The sequence below is a fragment of the Rhipicephalus microplus genome, chromosome 5, assembly GCF_043290135.1.
Source record: "Rhipicephalus microplus isolate Deutch F79 chromosome 5, USDA_Rmic, whole genome shotgun sequence".
NCBI classification, from domain to species: Eukaryota; Metazoa; Arthropoda; class Arachnida; order Ixodida; family Ixodidae; genus Rhipicephalus; species Rhipicephalus microplus.
In genome coordinates this window covers 176,441,805-176,463,186 of record NC_134704.1, presented here as the reverse complement: position 1 = coordinate 176,463,186, position 21,382 = coordinate 176,441,805, and positions in this window count along the sequence as shown.

Here is a 21,382-nt window from a genome sequence, read left to right as displayed (position 1 = left end):
GAAAAGAACCAAAATGAATGACACGTCTAAACATGATAATCAGGCCATGCGTGTCGTGTAAAACGTCTATACTATAGCTACGCTAACAGCGTGCTTGCGGCCGTTTCACTAGCTCGACACTAGCTTGTTATACCAAGTTTGGTATAACATGACATTAATAGACGAGGAAATAAATGACACGTACGAACATGATAATCACGACAAGGAAGTCTTTTACGGCATAATGTACATTTGCCTCGTGATGTTATGTTGATTTTAACGTGACCTATTTATTTATTTATTTTAATAATTCATAATTTATATATTCAAGTACCCTAAGGGCCCATTAGGGCATTACATAGGTGAAAACATAAATCCAAATTTTCGCAGAGAATGAATTATTGTAGGTTAATACAATCTAATGGTACAGAAATTCATAAACATCAAGAGGCGATGGATCACCGGATAAATTTCGAAGCGACGGCCATCCTTGAAAGCGAGCCGAACTTGGGGAGAAGGTTGTTACTCGAGTCGTGGCACATACAGAGGACAGCCCATAACAACAACCGCTCTCTCGGAACCCTTCCCCCAGTGTATGCACGTGGACTGCGCTCCACGGCAAAACGAGAGAAAGAGAGGGGGGGGGGGGGGTCATTATCCACCACGCGAGTGCTTTGAAGACACCACTGCTACGTAGTCCCCACAGTCACCCATGATGAAGGAACCAAGGCGGTTTCGAAACGTCGGGTTTCTTCAAAACTATTGGTTGGAGTCTAAATCATCTCCCACATTAAGGCAAGGAATACAACAAGCAATACACATCGGATAAAGCACAATTGTTAGTGAAAGTTACATAGTTCTATATAAGCTAACGAATATAAATTAAACAAAAAAGGTTCAGGTATATTGGCAATTCCGGAAGGTAATGCGTTCCATTTTTTGTTGATAATGTTAATGGCGAGTTTTTGTATTTTTCTGTATGGCTGAAAATGTGGTTAATTTTGAAAGCGTGATTGGTGTGACTAGAAGTATGAGATGGCGGTAAAATAGGCGCCCGGGCAAATGACGTGTTAGAATAATACAGGATGCGGAAAAAAAACATAATCTGGAAATTGGCCTGTGCACAGCAAGCAGCGGCATGCTCAGCTTTGCTTTCAAAGATGAAACGCTTTCCTCATTTCCTGAACTTTCCACATTGGTGCTTCGCATATGATTGATTCTCACTGTACGTGGGATCTGCCGTTTTTTTTTCTGGAAAAGAAGTTCAGAATTTCAGGCAAGAGGTCTCACCAAACGTTTGGTGCTTTGGACATCTTTCCTTTCCCGCGTTGTAAGAACGCGCTCGAAAATGCCAGAAGACATAGCGAGTGGGACTACCACAAGACCACTGTGCTATACGAATGTCAATCTTCGGGTCAATAGAAAAAAAACTCAACACTATTCCGGTATGTCATGAGTCTATTCGATGCGTGAAACGTCGTTTGTGCAGTTTATTTAGTTTCTTGTAAAAAATGAGGGGCTTCTATGTATATTGTTTTCAATTTTACATTATAACATGTTCATCCATGTTTCTTCGCGTTATGTCACCAGTTGCAGAAATCGCTCAAAGTTATATATATATATATATATATATATATATATATATATATATATATATATATATATATATATATATATATATATATATATATATATATATATATATATATATATATGACGTATGAAGCGATGGTTAGGAGAAGTAGATGAGGAAGAAGTGCAGAGTAGAATAAACATGGGGTATGCACAAGGTCACGTCTGCCATTCATCATGGCGTCACACGAGTCGACAGGATGAAGACCTGGCGGCCACTTCATCAACCGGCCACCATCTTCGAACGTCTCAGCAAGACGCACTGACCGAACGTGGACCACAAAAGTACATCCCAACTCTACACCAAGGCCAGCATCATGACAGCGCCATCAGACGACCTTGACATCACCAAGTACACCGGATCAGCGGACGATGGACCCGTACAGGACTGGTTCAACCTTTTCGAGCTCCACGCTGCCGCTGCATCTTGGTCGGAACGGGAAATGGTTACGAACTTCAGCGACTACGTCACCGGTGAGGCATTTAAATTTTACCTCACCCACATATTTGACAACGATGAGTCTTGGCAAAAGATAAAAGAAGAAATGACCGTTTGGTTTAAAAAATACGATGACGACTACGACGAAGACTTGTTTGTAACCCACCATCCACAGACAACTGCACTCATTCATCAATTTTACAGGCAGTCTTCAACCATTCGAACGCACAACGAGATTCGACCTCTGACAAAAGACGAAGTGGCACACGAGTTCAGTGGCAGACGACAACGCGTATTTTGGGAAAAACACAGCCATGGAACGCGCCTCCCTTCTGCACGAAAGTCAGCATTTGCGAAGTCATCGCTTCAGCATATGACCCGAGACGTTGCCCAACCACCTGATGCCGTTCACTCTTCGTCTGGCTTACGTGGTCCACCACCTGGGTTTTCATCACGTGGTTCTTCAAGCGCTCCTAACGCTCACCATTTGCCTTATAAGGACGCCGTATTTGTGGTAGATGACCTGGCGCATCGGGAAAATACCCTGTCGAGCCATGCTTCTTCCACACGAGTTCATGCATCGCCATCCAGTCCATACACACTCGACAGTGGAAGAAACACCGAAGGCTCCGACGCATCGAACGTCGCACGCTGCAATGCGCAAGAGCCTCTTATAGTGAACAGGGTAGAAGAAGCTTCTGAAGAACTTTCTACCAATTCTGAAGCATTATCCTCATTGCCCAAAGTGCATGACAACAGCCCACAAACTACCAGCTGCCGACTGAGCCCCACATCAAGTTATGAAGAAAACGAGCGCGATGTTCAAGAAGAGATCTCACCGCAATGCGTCCCACAGCAACATCAGCAATGCCAACAAAAGCAACAAGAGGAACCCCAACAGTTAAAACGCCCAGACCAACATCGGCAACGAACAACTAAAACTACATCGCAAGGATACTTGCAGCCTGAAGAGTGTCGTGATCAACATACACTAAAGAAAAGACTGATTCCGCATCTGAGCTATCTTCGCAGAAAGAAAAGCCAAGGAACTTTTCTGCACCAGCGTTCAAGATTGCGCCTTCGGTCTGAACATCTGCGTCATCACCACAGAAAACTCCCAAAACGCCACAAAACAACCGCTTGTGCTCTGCAGGAACACAAGCAGCGCCTAATCAGCCACGATCAACGCACGCGCAAATTGCATGCACGACGTTTGTATGACCCACGACAAAAAATGCGACGCCTACGAAACATTCAATCCTGCAAAGCGTTCCAACCTCGTTCGTTCTTTGCAAGAATACCGGCTGTATTTTCATCTGTTTCCATATCCAAAGCGTTTTTGTGTTATCCAGGACGCAACCACCAGCCTCGCCCACCAGAACTCCTGCGTTAACCGGACTGCTGCACTTTCCCCTTGAAAGTTTACGGAACTCCCCTGGAGCATAGAACCAATTGTGAATTATTGACATTTGTAACTTTTTAACCTCTTTCTTGTTCGAACTGTTCTTGTTAATCCTGTCGAACTTTTTCTTGTTCGTAATCCATGCCTTCTTTCGGGGGGAGGGGGAATCGTGTGACGTATGAAGCGATGGTTAGGAGAAGTAGATGAGGAAGAAGTGCAGAGTAGAATAAACATGGGGTATGCACAAGGTCACGTCTGCCATTCATCATAGCGTCACATATATACACACACATATATATATATATATATATATATATATATATATATATATATATATATATATATATATATATATATATATATATATATGCTCACGGCTGGTGGCTGGTTATTTTTTCACCCACTTTTTTTTCTCCTTATTTACATTCCATTGGTTGTAATAACTTCCCCTGTACATTCCTTGGTATTACTGTCTGTTGGATCTCATTAAAAATGCCGCCACATCCACGAAGTGAATGCTGAGTGGGCGAAGCTCCGGAGGTAAACCTGGTAAACCATGAATCCTCAGTACATTTTGCGCACTCGATTTTATTGCAACGCTCCCCCTAGCGTACGTCGCCACACTATATCGAACGATGACACGCGCCATATGTGGCATCATTCCTATTTTATAGCACCTCGAATCTTTCATAATCAACTACACGTACCGCCGTCTAGTTTATAACATCTTGCATCTTTTGGACGGACGGACGGACGGATGGATGGACGGATGGACGGACGGACGGACGGATGGACAGACGGACGGACGGATGGATGGATGAACGGACGGACGGACGGACTGACGGAAGGACAGACGGATGGATGGACGGATGGATGGACGGGCGGACGGACGGACGGACGGACGGACGGACGGATGGACGGATGGATGGATGGATATGGCTGTACCCTTTAGATCGGGCGGTGGCTAGCGTAATACTTAGAACTGAACGAGAGGTGGCTACATACAGGGGACGCACAACCCACGCCTTCAGGAGCTTCGCTCCTAATATTGTGTCAAAACACGGAAAAACAAGTCCTTAGGTACACACTTCTTTCCCTTATATATATATATATATATATATATATATATATATATATATATATTATCGCGGTACGATGCGATCGAACAAAGCGCAGGTATGCCTTGAAACAGCGAAAAGCAGCATGTTCTCAACAGCTGAGCCGCAAGATTCTCCTCTCCGTTCTCGAGTCAAGCCAGATGCCCACTACCTGCTGTCCGCTAAATCCCCCCATCATCGTTTTTCTCCACATGTAGGCACGGGTCATTTGCCTCCCTCTCAAAGACCATCGACCAGATGCGAAGTCAATAATGCTGCTTTTTTTTTTAAAGAAAAGTCTCACGCAATCACTGGCTTAGGTAAGGCTTCATGCGCACTACGTGAACGAGTTCAGGATGGTGCTGGCGACGCTTGGTACTACACGAACTGTCGGGAACAACATCATAAGTGACATCACTCAGTTGTCGCAGCACTCGGTATGGCCCAAAGTATTTTCTTAAGAGTTTTTCGGAAAGTCCTCGTTTCCGTACGGGTGTCCGAACCCATACTTTGTCGCCAGTTTGATAGACAACTGTTCTGCGGTGAGCATTGTGGCGGCCTGCATCGTACTCTTGCTGCTGGCGGTTCCGTACACGTTCAAGTTGCCTTGGTTCTTCCGCGCGTTCCGTAAACGTGTTGGCGTTTGGGTCGATGTCGTCACTTTCGTGCGGTAGTATCGCATCTGACATAGTTTGTACTTCTGGTCCATGAACGAGGCTGAACGGGGTCATGTTGATCGTTTCTTGCTTGGCCGTGTTGTACGCCAACGTTATGTACGGCAAAATTTCATCCCAATTTTTGTGATCAACGACTACATACATCGAAAGCATGTCTTCAATGGTTTTGTTCATACGCTCCGTCAGCCCGTTTGTTTGTGGGTGGTAGGCGGTGGTCTTACGATGCGTTGTTCCACTTAGCATCAAGACCTGATTCAAAAGAGCTGCCGTAAATGCAGTTCCTCTGTCTGTGATTACGACAGTTGATGCACCATGCCTCAGTACAATATTCTCAATGAAAAATCTTGCCATATCTGCTGCTGCACCCTTCTGGATAGCCTTTGTCTCAGCATAACGGGTCAGATAATCCGTCGCGACGATAACCCAGCGGTTCCCTGCAGTAGAAGTAGGTACTGGGCCCAAAATGTCCATGCCGATCTGGTAGAATGGAGCTGTTGGGACCTGCACGGGTTGCACGAGGCCAGCTCGTTAATTCAGGGGTGACTTGCGTCGCTGGCAGTCGAGACAGGTACGAACGTGGTGATTCACGGCTGTGGTTAGTATCAGCCAGTAATGCCTTTGCTGTACTTTGGCCAACGTTTTCGTGTAACCCAAATGACCAGAGGTCACCTCGTTGTGGCATGCTTTGAATACTTCGGTTCGAAGGGCTGCTGGGACGGCGAGCAGATAGGCGGATCTTGTCGACGAAAAGTTTCTTTTGTAAAGTACTCCGCCCCGTAAACAAAACAATGAAAACACTTTTGCGAAAACACTTGGCGCCTTCTGAGATCTGCCATCCATGAAGTTAATTAAGCCAAGCAACTCAGTGTCGTCACGTTGTTGATGCGCAATGGCAGTCATGTCGAGGACACCGATAAATGCGAGTTTCCTCCTCCTCAGGTAGGGTTGCCGACTGAATGGGTGAACGGGACAGTGAGCGTTCATATGTCGCTTGCCTCACTTGTGTACGACCGCGATGTCAAACTTTTGCAGTCTTAGGCTCCAACGCGCTAATCGGCTGGTGGGATCTTTTAGATTAGTCAACCAGCAAAGGGAGTGATGGTCGCTAATAACTTTAAAGTGCCGGCCAATCAACTACGGGTGAAATTTCATTACTGCCCATACTACGGCGAGGCATTCTTTCTCTGTTGTTGAATAGTCAGCCTATGCGCATGTTAGTGTTCGGCTTGCATAGGCGATCACTCTTTCTGTGTACTCTTGCCGTTGCACAAGCACAGCCCTAAAACCTACATTGCTAGCGTCTATGTGAGGCGTCGACGGGGCTTCTTCGTTGAAGTGGGCAAGCACCGGGGGCGTTTGAAGACGTTGGCACAGGTCATTAAAGGCAGCCTCCTGTTCTTCTTTCCACTCAAAGGCAACGTCGTCTCTTAAGAGACGAGTTAGTGGCGACGCGATGTGGGCGAAGCCTGCGATAAACCGGCGATAATAGGCACAAAGGCCTAGGAAGCGTCTAACAGCCTTTTTATTGGAGGGCACTGGGAACTGTGCGATGGCGGCAATTTTTCCAGGATTGGGCTGGACGCCTGCGATGCTGACGACGTGACCGAGAAACTGAAGTTCGAGAAAACAAATATGACACTTTTCTGGTTTCAATGCTAGGCCCGTGGACTGTATGGCACGGAAAACAGCTTTCAGCCTTTTGAAATGCTCATCAAAAGTGGTCAAAAACGCTATAACGTCATCCAGATAGACAAGTCACGTCTTCCACTTCAATCCCGAAAGTACCGTGTCCATAAGCCTTTGAAAAGTGGCGGGCGCGGAGCACAAACCGAAAGGCAAGACTTGAAATTCGTATAAACCATTTGGCAACAAAAAAAAATGGCAGCATATCCACGGAGTGAGTGATGGGGAGTGGGGCGAAGCATTCGCCCGTCCATTCGTTCTTGCTTTCATCCGCTCCTGCGTACGTCTGTGTAACTGTCCATGCGTCCATCTACCCGTCCATGCGTGCGTCTGTTCGCGCGTCCGTCCCTGCATTCGTCCATGCATCCGCGCCTGCGTCCGTTCATGCGTCCATCCATGCATCTGTCTGTGTGTCCGTTCGTCCATCTATTCAGCACTCCAAGTACCACCATCTCGCATCTTTTCATCGTATATTTTCCATATAGAAGCACCGCCATCCAGCGGACATTTTAAGGACTAAACGGGAGGTGGCACATGCACACTTTCTTGCGCTTCGGGTTTACTTCCGATTTTTAACCACGTCGACTTCATGGTATATACTAGTTCACTGTATTCATGGCTATGCGGCCCAACGGTCGCTAAACCTTTCTAAAACCAAGGAGGTTACACCCAGCGAGTATAACGTAGCAACCATTTCTTGTCAGATCGTGCTCAATGTACATGCCAATGGCTGCTAATGGGGATCGCAGCGTGCGCGTCACCTAAAGGCCGAATGCTCCTGTCTCTCATTCCCCCTTAACAGCCATTAACATGTACATTGAGCACTATCTTTTATCGTTCAACAACGCACAGAAGAAATCACTCACCGGAACCACCTTGGAGGTCAAAATCTTAAGGACCGCTAATTCGGGTATGTGCCACTGGTGGTTACGTACTACGAGGGACGCACAAGCCATGCCATAAGGAGCTTGGCCCCTAAAAGCGGTTTTCTCTCGGTCTCTTGCGTCTACCTCGATCTGCCAGTATCCACTCCTTAAGTCCATGGAAGAAAAGTAGCGAGCGTGCTGAAGCCTGTAAAGAGAGTCATCAATACGTGGGAGCGGGTACACATCTTTCTTGGTCACCCGATTCAGCTTCGTGTAGTCCACGCAAAAACGCAAGGTGCCGTCCTTTTAGATGCGGAGCATCTTATACTCGCGCCTTGTAGTGCGCCGTCCACGTCGTCCGCACCGCTTCTCGAACATTCGACAGCTGACGCGCGCGCATGCGCCGTCGCGCCGTCGCCCACTCTTCCACCATCTGTGCATCCCTTCCTCCTCTACACACCGCGCGCGCTTCACTCCTCCACCATCTGTGCACCCTTCCTCCTCTACACACCGCGTTCGACATCTACAATTGTCCTGATTCTCCAGTGGACGCGCATGTGGCGTCGCGCTTCGAGAACATTCAACAGCTGACAGTGCATGCGCCGTCGTGCTGTATATATACTCAAGGTCGGCGCTCGCTCGCTCAGTTGCCGCTCGTCGGTTGGTTTGTACGGCGCGTCGACGTCCAAGGTCGCGGTGAAATGAATTCCAACGAATCCACAAACACAATGATCGACGTCCCTTCGACCAGCGCGGCCCTTTCGCATACGTGTGTACGTGTTCACTCATTTAACACCCCCTCCTACAACCACGTTAACCAATTTAGCCATCGACCCAAGTAAGTCGCAATTTAACACCCCATTTCACAACCACGTTAACCAATTTAGCCATCGACCCAAGTAAGTCGCACTTTAACACCCCGTTAACCAATTATATGCTCCGCATCCTCCTCAGTGTTCCCCCGAGGGAAGCTGCGGGCAATTGTTTTCTTTACTAGCACTACAGGTGATGCCCAGGGGCTCTGTGACGGTTGACTGACGTCATCTTCAAACATTTTCGCGACTAGTTGTTGTATGGCTTCGCGTTCCTTTAAAGCGACACGATAAGGGTTCTGGTGCACAGGTCTCGCCGTGTCCTCGGTGATTATTCGGTGCTTTGTCAAAGGTGTTCGACCAACTCGTGATGTCGATGAAAAGCGGTCGCGGAATTCGGCTAGCAGCTGAAGAAGTCTCTGTCGCTCGTCCTTTGACAGAGTGGTGCCAACGTCGAGAACTGGTTCTGGTTTTTGATTAGGCGCTTCGTCCAAAACCGACAAACATAAACTGTCTCGCATTTCTACGATAATGTCGTACGAAGCGATAGTTGTGCCCTTCGGAAGGTGCCGGCGCTCAGCACTAAAGTCGGTCAGAAGTAAATTCGTGCATCCACCAGTGAGACGCATGATATCTCGTGCAACCAAAATGCCACGGCTAAATAGCACGAGCCAATTTGGTCGGCAAGGCCTTCGCCATCAAACGCTTTGTGCCTTTCCACCGAAACAAGAGTGCATTACTGTGGCGGGATGACCACATCATCATCAGTTATACGTAAAGTGTTACGTATTGCGTCTGAACAGTCAACCAAACCAGGGCTGTTGTGGAACGTAATTCAACGGTCCAGGATGTCTATGACGGCACCATATTAAGAAGTCTATCCCTATGATCAGGTCCTTGCAACATGAGGTGAGGATGACTAACGTCGCCACGAAAGAAGAGCTACCGATGTCGAGTCTTGCTGTACACTTTCCGACAGACATCAACAGCTGGCTGCCTACTGTCTTCAGGTGAGTTCCCGTCCACGTAGTCTTCACTTTTTTGAGGTGTACGGCAAGGTTTTCGCTTATGATAGAAAACTCGGCACCGGTGTCAACTAAGGCTGTTACTTGCTGTCCGTCTACAGAAACGGTAAGATATGTGGTCAAAGTTTCATCGGTGTTACAACTACTCGGCTTTACGGCGTCCTGTGGTAAGAGTAACGGGGGCTTTTTTTCGTCGCCTTGACGACCTGCAACCTCATCCCCGGAGGTCGCCGCCTTCAGTTTCCCCGGCGTGGAATTGGTGACCTCCTTTCACTGACGTCGGCTGTAGTGCGGTGGCGCGACGAAGGCGAATATGCCGGAGACGGAGAGCGTGGTCATGAGGAAGGAAAGTAGGAGAGGCCCTGAAGACGCGATGAAGCCGGAAGTTGGTCATATTGACTGGGCAAAATCTCCTCTCTTGTTTACGTGTGAATGCGAAGCAGAAGGCGCGACTCCCTCGCTGTCTCAAAAAGCACGCGGCCTGCGCGCCGCGTGTGCCGGTGCTATCCGAAACCAACGGAACGGATTTCAACACGCTGTCTTGCCGCGATACAGTTGACGAGATCTCTGTGTATAAGTATTGTACTCTTACACTGCTGGCGCTTACGATAAACACGGCAAGTTGCACGTAAAGCTTTTTTTTTATTATTTGATGTGTTCTTTGTGAAAATAAAAATGATATTTCGGACATTGCTGTGTGACGAACCAGGCACCGAAATTCGTACAGCTTCTTTCAGATCACTTTTTCCCTCTTTTGCGTTTCTTTTTAGGCTTTATGAAATTTTCGGTCAGGCTGTGGGCTGGAACCAACAATAAAAAGCGAGCATCCTAAGCGAAGCAGAACAGGAACTTTAATGCGCAGAAGCATGTGGCAACTGTACAGGCACATGAGAAGCAAGATTAGATTACAGTCTTAATAAGGGCCTGTGGACCCCAAATGCATCGTCCGTTGTCATGAGAAGCAACACCGCATAACTGTCACTAACCTGCAAAGCATTCATTGAACGAATTCTCGAGCACAGTCGTTATCTTCTATGATGGCTTTTCAGCATAATTTTGACGAACGCTGCCAATTCAGAGTACGTATACGCGCACTCGTTCCGTGGTTTCTAGTTCAGACATCTGGTTGCAACCACCACCGGAGGAAAATCACGTAGCTAACAATGCGGCACAAAAAATAGATGCTGTAGAACATATGCAGTACGCCAAGGTTAGGTGCGAGGCCCATGTAAACGCGTACACCGCTTCTGGACCACCAGAACGGTGCCGCATCGCACTACATCAACAATAACCAAATGCCGCCATTGCGCCCAGTGAATATGGCTACTGTTACGTAATTTTCACCACAATTTTTACGCCCTGCGCCAGCTGGGCATGCCTTCTCCTACCTTTCCTTCCTCTGTGAGCGTGGTCGACGTCCCAAACCTGGCTGGTAATCAGGCACACTGTCACCATTGTTGGCACGACGGTTGTCAAAATGGGACTGAGAGGGTCCTTGAAAACGAGCATCCCGGCGTGGTGCGTAGTCGTCGTTGGCGCGTCGATCGTCAGACCATTGCCGAAAAGGTCGAAACGTATCGACGCGATGCCAGCGATGACGGGAAACGTGGCCCCCACCTCCACAGGTAAAACAAAGCAGACGCCTTTCTAAAGTGTGCCAGGCGTCTGTTTTACGAATCTGTGGACGCCAAAACTGCTCGTAATGTGGCATATGCCATGTCTCGTTGGGAGACGGCACTTGGTACGGCGACATTTCGTACGGCGGCACGACGGTAGGGCGCCGGGGTGTCTGTCTTGCGGTGGCGACCAAGGAACGGCTGCCGATGACTGGCGGTACGACGGTGCAATGGGTGGCGGGCGGCGAAGCGCGGCTGCGTAGCTCATAGGTCGCTGTTCGTTAGTAGGATCAACTGTCCAAAATTCTTGGCGTATTTCTTCGGTGATGACCTCAGCGACAGACGCCGTGGGTGGTTCCATGACCAGAGTCCGCAGCTTCAGCAGCTCTTCGCGAACAATCTCTCGTAATAAATCGCGCAACGAGCATTGATTGTGAGATGTCCTAGCAGCGACTTGAATGTGGGCGCTGCTGGACAAGCGATCGTATTGTCGGCATCGTGGGTAAAGCACCCGTTCGATAGCCGTAACTTCTTTAATGAAGTCTGTCACGGTGCTTGGCGGGTTCCGCAAAGTGTGGCGAACAATTGCTCTTTGACTCAATAAACAATTGTATCGTGCCAGTTGGTAAGGATCCATCTTCTTTGTTGTGTGTTCTTTGTTATAGTGGCTGCGCTTCTTAGCAAGATGCTCTTTGACGCCGCGCATGAGGTAGCGTAACTTTTTGTCATCGGTCATGTGCGGGTCAGCTGTACGGAAGAGACAGGCCGTGTCCTCAGCGAAAATTGCGACCGTTTCATTGGGTTTCTGAAGCCGTAGCTCGAGTAAAGGCTGCGCACGTTCGCGCCGGTCGACATCGGCAAACGTGTCAATCATTACTTGTTTAAAGTCACTTCATGTTGACAAACTGCCTTCTCTGTTCTCGTACCAAGTACGAGCGCTGTCGTCGAGATAAAAATAGGCGCAGGAAAGCCTTTGATCAAGACACCACTGGTTGGTGTTGGCGTCACATTCATAGTGATCAAGCCAGTCTTCGACGTAATCATGTGCTCCACCACCAAAGCGATCAGGCACCAGCGGTGAAAAAAAGGTTACCTGAGATGGGGTTGGCAGACTACTGTCTCGTAGTAACTGTTGTGGACTGGCGGTGGCCATTGGTAGACGTGAGTGGTGCCTTGTAGAGTGTTCCTGCGATGGGGTGAACTCTGGATGGAGGCCTCGCAAGCGACGAGTGAAGCGATGGACGGGAATGTCGACAAGTGCGTCCGGGCTGGATGAATGGCTCCCCGTGGGAGTGTGGAGCATCAGGCGGGGTGGCGGGCCAGCACTTCCACCAGTGTCGCAGTACAACGCGAACAAAGCGCAGGTACGCCTTGAAACAGCGAAAGCAGCGTGTTCTCAACAGCTGAGCCGCAAGATTCTCTTTGTTCTCGAGTCAAGCCAGATGCCCACTACCTGGTGTCCGCTAAATCGCCCCATCATCGTTTTTGTCCACATGTAGGCACGAGTGAATATATATATATATATATATATATATATATATATATATATATATGAAATATGATGGACCCCATTTGAAGTAGGACCACTACTATATTTTGGCGCATCCGGCTATCGAAGCCAACTTGTGGGTGACGTTCTTCGTTGACGAGACCTCCACGGACAAGATCATCTTTTCGAAGTACCGAGTTCAAAATGAAGCAGCGGTGTACCTACCTTGTGAGCTCTGCAAGCAAGAACTCGTGAACAAGGTTGTGGGAAAGACAGTCCTGGACATTACGGAACTACGATGGAAAGGGGCTGTAAAACTGATCTTGCATGTGGCCTTCTACAACCTAGTTTTTGAACCAGCGCGTCAAAGCGACTCAGGATCACGGTCTCCGACGGAAGAGATGAGCCTCGTTTTGAGAGCTCTTCAGCTGCAACATGAACAGATTGTGCAACAGAACCAAATTATGACATCCCTTATAAGCTCTCTAGATGCTGAAAAACCGGTGCCTAAATTCGTAGAGCCTGATGCCTTCGACGGTATGTCTTCAAGCCCAGAAAATTGACTTGAGTTCTACGAATATGGCGCTAAAAAAAACTGGTGGCTCTCTGGCGAAGACAAAATCACTAACATGCGTGTTTACTTGAGAGGTGTTGCGCCGAAGTGGTACGAAATATGCATTCAGGAAGGCAGTATGACTCTTAAAGTCAGTGGAAGAAGAAACTTTTAACCACATTTGTAAGCAATCTAGTATATAGATGGAGTACAGCACTTATAATTCAAGTCCAAGCAAAGCACCCTTGTTGAGTACTTCTTCGAGAAACGCCGTCTATTAAAGCTAGTTGAGCCTTTCCTTCCAACTACGGCCGTAGTAGCCTTAATAATGCATAGATTACACACTGAAGTCTTGAAGCAGGTGCGAATACAGTCACCAAGGACTCTGGATGACCTCCTGGAGTGTCTTCAGACTAACTATCAACTTCGGAAACAAGCATAACCGCTAATTCAAGCAGATGTTTCAGTCGGAGTGAAGCGGACTGACTGGTCAAGCCCCAATCGGCGAGAAGTGAGCCACCTCGCAAGTTCTACGGATAGTTTGACCTTGCGCGCTCCAAGAAGTCGAGTGAATGATATCGACACTGAGGTTCAGGAGGATTCGACAGAAAAAAGAACTAATAAATGAGGGCGATCAGTCCCACCCAATGACTCCAAATGAGACTGTTTATTTAAGTAGCTCTAGCCTGCTTCACATTCCCGTCAAAGTAGGGAACAAGCCGATGATGACTCTCATAGGCAGCGGTGCATCTGTCTCTATTATAAATGCCAAGATTGTGGATGTGCGTCACGTGCATAGTGAAAGAGTTCTATGAGTACAAGGCTATCATGGAAAAGTAACGTCGCATGATCAGTGGGCCTTTGTGAACATCGAGTTTTAGGGTCAGAAAATAGAGAGCGAAGTGTCGATGGTAGAGGGGGTGACGTACAACTTTTTGCTAATGAGACCTAATATAAAGAAATTAGACATCAACGTATACTCAGACGGTGTGGTTCTAGTCAAAACTGTGGCAAGGAACGAGACATATGAAGGTAGACAACAAAACGTTCGAGTTGTCAAGTGCGCGGAGAATATCGCAATGGCCTACCCTGAACTTGTATGCAGAGAAAGCTATCCTCAGGCGATGAAGTCATACAAGGTTCCTTTTGAAATCGCTGACAAGACCGTGATTCGAATATCACCTCTTCTCCAAAACAGAGGCTGAGCATCAGGGTCATCTGTCTCTGGTGTTAAACGTCTTGAGCTTGGCACATCTCAAGGTTAATTTGAAGAACAGTGCATTCTTTCAAGAAAAGGTTATGTTTCTTGAACAAGTCTTCGATGGGAACACCAAAAGCAAGAGAGCGAAAGATTTGGCTCAAGAAAGAGTTGCAGTGGATGCTAAATGCTGATATCATGCAGATTTGTATTGTTTACATAGGTCACTCTGTATTGCTTTGCATCATTTATTGTGTACCTTTATATATTTTTTCCTTATTATTTTTTGTGTAACCTTATTGTGTACCTTTCTTATGTACGAAAGCGGTGATACATACTCTGTGAATTACTGTGCTCATGTGTTTATGAAATATTCCTTTTTGTTAGTATACCTTGGCCTGTGATTTACTTTGTCTTGTGCTTGTATTGTTTCCTGCTTTATAATATTTGTTTTTTTTCATTTTATTGTATTTCGTTTTCATCCTGTTATTGCTGACGTAGGGTGGACGGTGCTTAGTCAAGCTGCAATAACTGCAGCTTTTTTGCCATCTCCCAATTTTTCGCCATTGTATCTGTTCTGGTGGAAATAAAAATAAATAAGTAAATAAATCATACGACCATCGGTATCACCCTTCGCTTCTCCCGTAACAATCGCACCGAAAGAAGATGGAGCCTGCAGGTCATGCGCCGACTACAGGGTCCTCAATCGTGAGACAGAACTCATACTATTTCCTATGCCTGAGATCGACACAATTATAGATGAGACTCGTGGTTTCCGACATATTTCCCGCATCGATTTATGCAAAGGCTTCTGGCAGATCCCCCTAACCGAAGAAACAAAAATGTACACTGCTCTTATCACGCCATTCGATCGCTGCGAGTATAACCGGCTTCCTTTCGGTTGGAAAAACTCGCCAGCGTGGTTCCAGAAGATCATAAAGGACGTGCTAAAGCCATTCGTTGGTGTTTTCTGTGATGTGTACGTAGACGACCTCATAGTCTTCTCCAAAACAGAGGCTGAGCATCAGGGCCATCTGTCTCAGGTGTTAAACGCCTTGAGCTTGGCACATCTCAAGGTTAAATTTAAGAAGAGTGCATTCTTTCAACAAAAGGTTATGTTTCTTGGACGAGTCTTTGGTTCGAACATTAAAAGTACGAAACAAGAGTCCTTCGAGAAGATTCTCAGTTGAAGAAACCATATGACGTCTGTTAACTGCGTGTGTTTTTGGGATTGGCAGGACGATTCCGATCTTCCATAAAAGACTTTGCTGTGGAAGCTAAATGTCTCACACATTTTACACAAAAAGACAATCTCTTTGAATAGAATGACGAATGTGAGAGAGTCTACCGTAACTTTGTGCACAGAATTTCTTCTGACCATGTCCTACACACACCAGACTTCACTTTACCCTTTGAATTGAACACTGGCGCCTCACAATATGAGACTGGTGCATTGTTGTATCAAAAACATGTGGAAGCATCCAGTCGAGAAAAGCGACACGTAGTAGGTTACTACAGTTACACGTTCAAGCCACCTGAAAACAACTAAACTACTACTAAAAAGGAAGCCGTGGCCTTTCTGAAGGCCACTGAGTACTTCCGTACATTTCACTTTGTTCACCGATCACGAGGCTCTCACTCATCTCTTGAATACGACCCAAACTAAAGGACGTATTCCCAGGTGGGTGAATGACTTGGAGCAATTCAACTTTGTCATCTCACACCGACCAGAACCACTTTTAACCGATGCAGATGTTCTATCAAGGTTGGTGGTACGAAGCAACACCTAACAATTTGAAGAAATTAATGAAGTGCAGCTGTGGGAAAGTCTCCGAGCGACTGGTTTTTACTGAAGGTCGGTATCAAGTCCCCGCAACACTTGTTTCCAGACGGCTTTATTTGTACCACGATAGCCCAGGATCTCGAGGACACGACAGATTTTGGCACACGTACAGCAAATTGGTCAAGAGATTTACACGGGCTCACATGAATACGTCAGTCAGTACGTTCGTTTCTGTCATGTGTGTCAAGAACACAAAGTCAAGTATAAACAGCCTACGGATGATATGATGCTACCTTGACAGTCGAATGTGCCTTTCGAAGTAGTTCACATGGAGTTTATGATGCTACCTTGACAGTCGAATGTGCCTTTCGAAGTAGTTCACATGGAGTTTACCGAACTAAATAAGAAACAGGAAAGAGTCAAGAAAACGCAAGCTTTTTTTTCTTGCCATAGATGAATGCACGAGGATGGTTGCGGCACGAGCAGGGGAAGAAGATGCAAATAGCGTCATAACCTTCCCCGAAAAAGACATGCTCAAGACTACGCGATCAATCGTATGCGATAACGGCACTGCGTTCAAAAACGAAAAGCTAGCAAGATGGGCTCAGGTTCACAATATATCGATCAAGTTTTATGCCCCATACCATCCTGCGGCGAATGGGCTGGATAACGTGCCATACGGGACATGAAACTGTACATCAAGATGTACAATATATTTCCTGGGGGATGGAAATGTGCCTAGGAAGCCACCATGAAACATCGTAATTGATCCTATACAAGTGGCTTGGGGTGCAGTCCACAATACGCTTCTTCAGGAGAAACCACTATTCTGCAGAAAGACCGTGAGTTTGGACTCTTAGAAAATATCAAGATCGTCGAGGAGAGGCAAAAAAATCACAGGAGAAGAGATACCCAAAACTATTGAAAAAGAATTTCGACAAGAGGCATCGAGCAGACATGCCAGACATTCAAGTCGCCGACCTCGTACTAGTATGAAAAGGAACAAGAAATGACAGTGCCAAATTATATGGTCCTTACGCTGTGACCAAGACAGCCACCCAGAACGGACTTTCGAAGACCGTTTGGTACACTGGTGAACGTGGAATAGTTGAATGTGCTCCAATCGGAAATGTCTTCAAATATTGCCCCAGGCGGGGTGATTAAAAGAAACCAGGAAGGGTGAAGCGGCATGAGCCTTCGGACAGGAATAGAAGAAGCACGAGAGCGGGGGCAGGTAACAAGAAGAGGGCGAAGTTAGGAATAAAACACATTAAGATGGACGCCAGTTCCATATAGAGACCATAATGCTGTTCCGTTCTTTTAAGTAATAATATGTAAAGCTGGATTGATTGATTGACTTGTGGGGTTTAACGTCCCAAAACCACAATATGATTATGAGAGGCGCCATAGGGGAGGGCTCCGGAAATTTCGAGCACCTGGGGTTCTTTTACGTGCACCCATATCTGAGTACACGCGCCCACAACGTTTTCGCCTCCATCAGAAATGCAGCTGCCGCAGCCGGGATTCGATCCCGCGACCTGCGGGTCCGCAGCCGAGTACCTTATCCACTAGACCACCGCGGCGGGGCACGCACACTGCATATTTTGTATTACGCTGCATTAGCTATATGCAGCATAATATGGTAAATGAACCCCGCCGTGTGACGCTACGATGTCTGAGAGATATGGCCTGGCTCATACCTCATGTTTATGCCATTCTACCTTTTTCCTCCTCAGCTTCTACCAAGCATCGCTACCTTTCTACGTTACAGGGTTCCCTCTCCCCTCGAAAGAATGTGTGCGTTGCATATTAGAATACATGATTAACAAGCAGTCTTAGACCATAAAAATATGTTTAAATGGGCTCTACTTCCACATCAGATTGAAGTTCCGTAAGATCGCACAAATACTTCAAAGGAGAGGGCAGCTATCCCGGGTTATCAAGTACGGCTCAGGTGGGCGAGGCTGCCTGTTACACTCTGGACAACATACGCATGCTTTGAGCGTGGAAACATATGGAAACGAAGCCATTGTTCTGGCGAGAAATGAACGAGGCTGGAACGTCTTGCAGTATCGACAGTTTTGTTTGCGTCGCATTTTTCGTAGTGAGTGATACAAACGCCGTGCATGCAGTTTGCGTGCCCGTTGATCGTGGCTGATTGGGCGCTGCTTGTGTTCCTGCAGAGTACAAGCGGTTGTTTTGTGTCTTTTAGGGAGTTTTCTATGGCGATGGCGCAGATGTTCAGACCGAAGGCGCAATCTCGAACGCTGGTGCTGAAAAGTTCCTTGGCTTTTCTTTCTGCGAAGATGGCTCAAATGCGGAGTCAGTCGCATTTGAGCCATCTCTGTCTTGCCAATCAGGCGATTGCCAATCAGGAGATGTCTTGCCAATCAGGCGATTGGCAAGACATCAGTAGTGATCGTTGTTGATGACTATCTTAAAGTTGCAAGTATGCTTTCGATGTAGCTTTAGTTCTTCGTTGTCCTTGTTGGTGTGGCCGTTTTAGCTGTTGGGGCTCTCCTTGTTGCTTTTGTTGGAATTGCTGATGTTGCAGCATCTGACGAGGTGGAATTCCTATAGGAACGTGAGCCCACTTTCATTTGTAGGTAGATGTGGCCAGAAAATAGTTAATACTCGTTAGGGTGTCGTGATTCCTGTCACGCAATGAAGGTAGTGCGCTTGAATTGACAGAAAGATCTGCTGAGGCACTTGCAAGACCATTCTTAATGGTCGCTTCTGGCGCATGCAGTGCTTGAGAGTTGATCTATCCGAGCCTCCTGTGTTGGTTGGACTCTCAGGTGGCTGAAAACTAGACGGCGACCCCGCGAAAGGCTTAGTTTGGTCAGATTTTACTTGGGAATATTTCTCTGTCAGCTAAACGTTTGAGCTCAGCAGTTCTGATGCATGAATATCGATGGAATGCCCTGGGCTTGGCTGAGTATCTTCGTAGTTCCTCAGCGCTCGACCAACCGTAGCGAGAATTGTGGGAATTTTAAAACCAAGTGACGAAAAGCGGGAGGTGTTCCAAGTGTGTGACAGAGAGTACAGGGCACAAGGTGGCTCCTCAACATGAGTGCTACGGTGTAGTGATGACGTAAAGGTTAATTTCCGTGTAGTAGCAAAACGTTGTAGAAGGTAGACTTTTCCTGCAAACAGATCTGGACGTTTTTCAGGGAATGAATGCTTTAATTTTTCGTGTCGGAATGGGAATGACTGACTCATTCTGGCTGGTCCAATGCGTGAAGACTGCTGGGGTTTGTGGCAACTGGGCTCAATCGCCTTCAGATGGCGAGTTGGAACCGAGTCTTCATTATAATTATGAAACCAGTTGAACTTTTCCTCTTTTATTTTTAGCAGCGATACGTCGTTCTCGAAGATGTGGGTGAGGTGAAATTTAAATGCCTCACCGGTTACATAGTAGTTTAAATTGGTGACCACTCCGGTTCCGACCAGCATGCAGTGGAAGCGTTCCTGTGTGGCACACTCTTTTTATGAGACTGTATGGCGTCACGTAGCACGCGAACTTATTAGGAGCTGGCAGCTGACCAATAGTTTCTCGTATACAACCCAACGGTACCACTGATCCTGTGTACTTCGGTATGTCGAGGTCTGTCAGTGATGATGTCATGGTGCTAATCACGGCATACAGCAATGATCCGCTTCTGCAGTTCACACACGGTGAAGGCGTCAAGCTGAGGGCTTCGTTATTATTACGTGGTGAAGTGGCTGCCAGGCCTTAATTTTGTGGACTTCTGTCGCGCTACGATGTCTGGGAGGCGTGGCCTGGCTCATACCCCATGTTTGTTCCATTCTGATTTCATCCATATATATATAGTGCCGCCTACCATGCACTCATATCAGCAGCCGGCTCGCCAGAGTTCTGCGACATGGATGCGATCCGCAAACCAATGGCGCACTGCTGACAATCGCCCCATCTGCTTTGCTTGTGGTTGCGTCGGTCATGTAGCACGCTATTGCAATCGTGTGCAGCAACCGCAAGTCGCCTTCAACTTTCCCAGCCAGTCAAGCCGCTCTTATGACCAACCGCCGCCAATGTCACCGTCGTCCCGCCCCGTTCCGTCTACTCGCCGTTCACCATCTCCACGACGTCGCTCACTGTCGCCAATGCGGCCACGTCCACTCGAGGGCGACCAGGAAAACTAGTCGTCGCAGTCCACGAGGCAAGGGCTGCGACGCTGTCGAACTGCGGAAGCCCTCAGGAAAGCCCGTCGAACGTGATAGACGTGCTTGTGGATGGCGTTCGTGCATATGCCCTTGTAGCTACTGGAGCCGCCGTATCCGTGATGGACGAAAAACTTAGCCGATTACTGCGCAAAGTGACCACGCCGCTTTGTGGGCTCTCCCTCCGTACAGCCAGCGCACAAAGTATTCACCCTACGGCGATGTGCACAGCCCGCCTTATGATTCAGGACGTGATGTATGCGGTCGAATTCATGATAATTTCTTCATGCTCTCACGACGTCATCCTAGGATGGGATTTTCTCTCCCGCCACGACGCCCTCATTGATTGCGCACCAGCAGAAATAGAACTCACGCCATTCTCTTCTTTGACGCCGGCCGACAGTCCATCCGCTGCAAGCAAGTTACTCGTCAGAGACGACACTCAAGTGCCTACAAACTCGTCCGTTGCGGTGTCGCTCTACTGCGCAAGCCTTTCTCACACCGCTGCACTCCTCTCGCCATCTCATCGTGTTTTCATAAGAAAAAGCTTGCTGGTTCTTTTCGCGACCGTGCAACTCAATCACGGCGCACCACTATTTTTGTTGTGAACTAATCTCCATACAGCGTTACGTTGGTGCGAGGGGAATGTCTCGGCAGCGTGGAACCCATCAAAGACGCGCAAGTTATGGATCAACCCGATAACATGCACTGCTCAAGTTCCTGTACGATTAGTGCTGTTTCAACAACTGCTTCATCATACGATGATGCATTCGGTCCCTCTATACCCGACAACCTTACGCCGGGCCAGCGTTCCCAGCTTTTGGGCCTGTTGGAAGAATTCCGCTCTTCTTTCGATGTCGCTCAACCTTCTCTCGGCCGCACATCCACCGTTACGCATCGCATCGACACAGGCGCACAGCCACCGCTGCGGCAACGTCCATATCGCGTA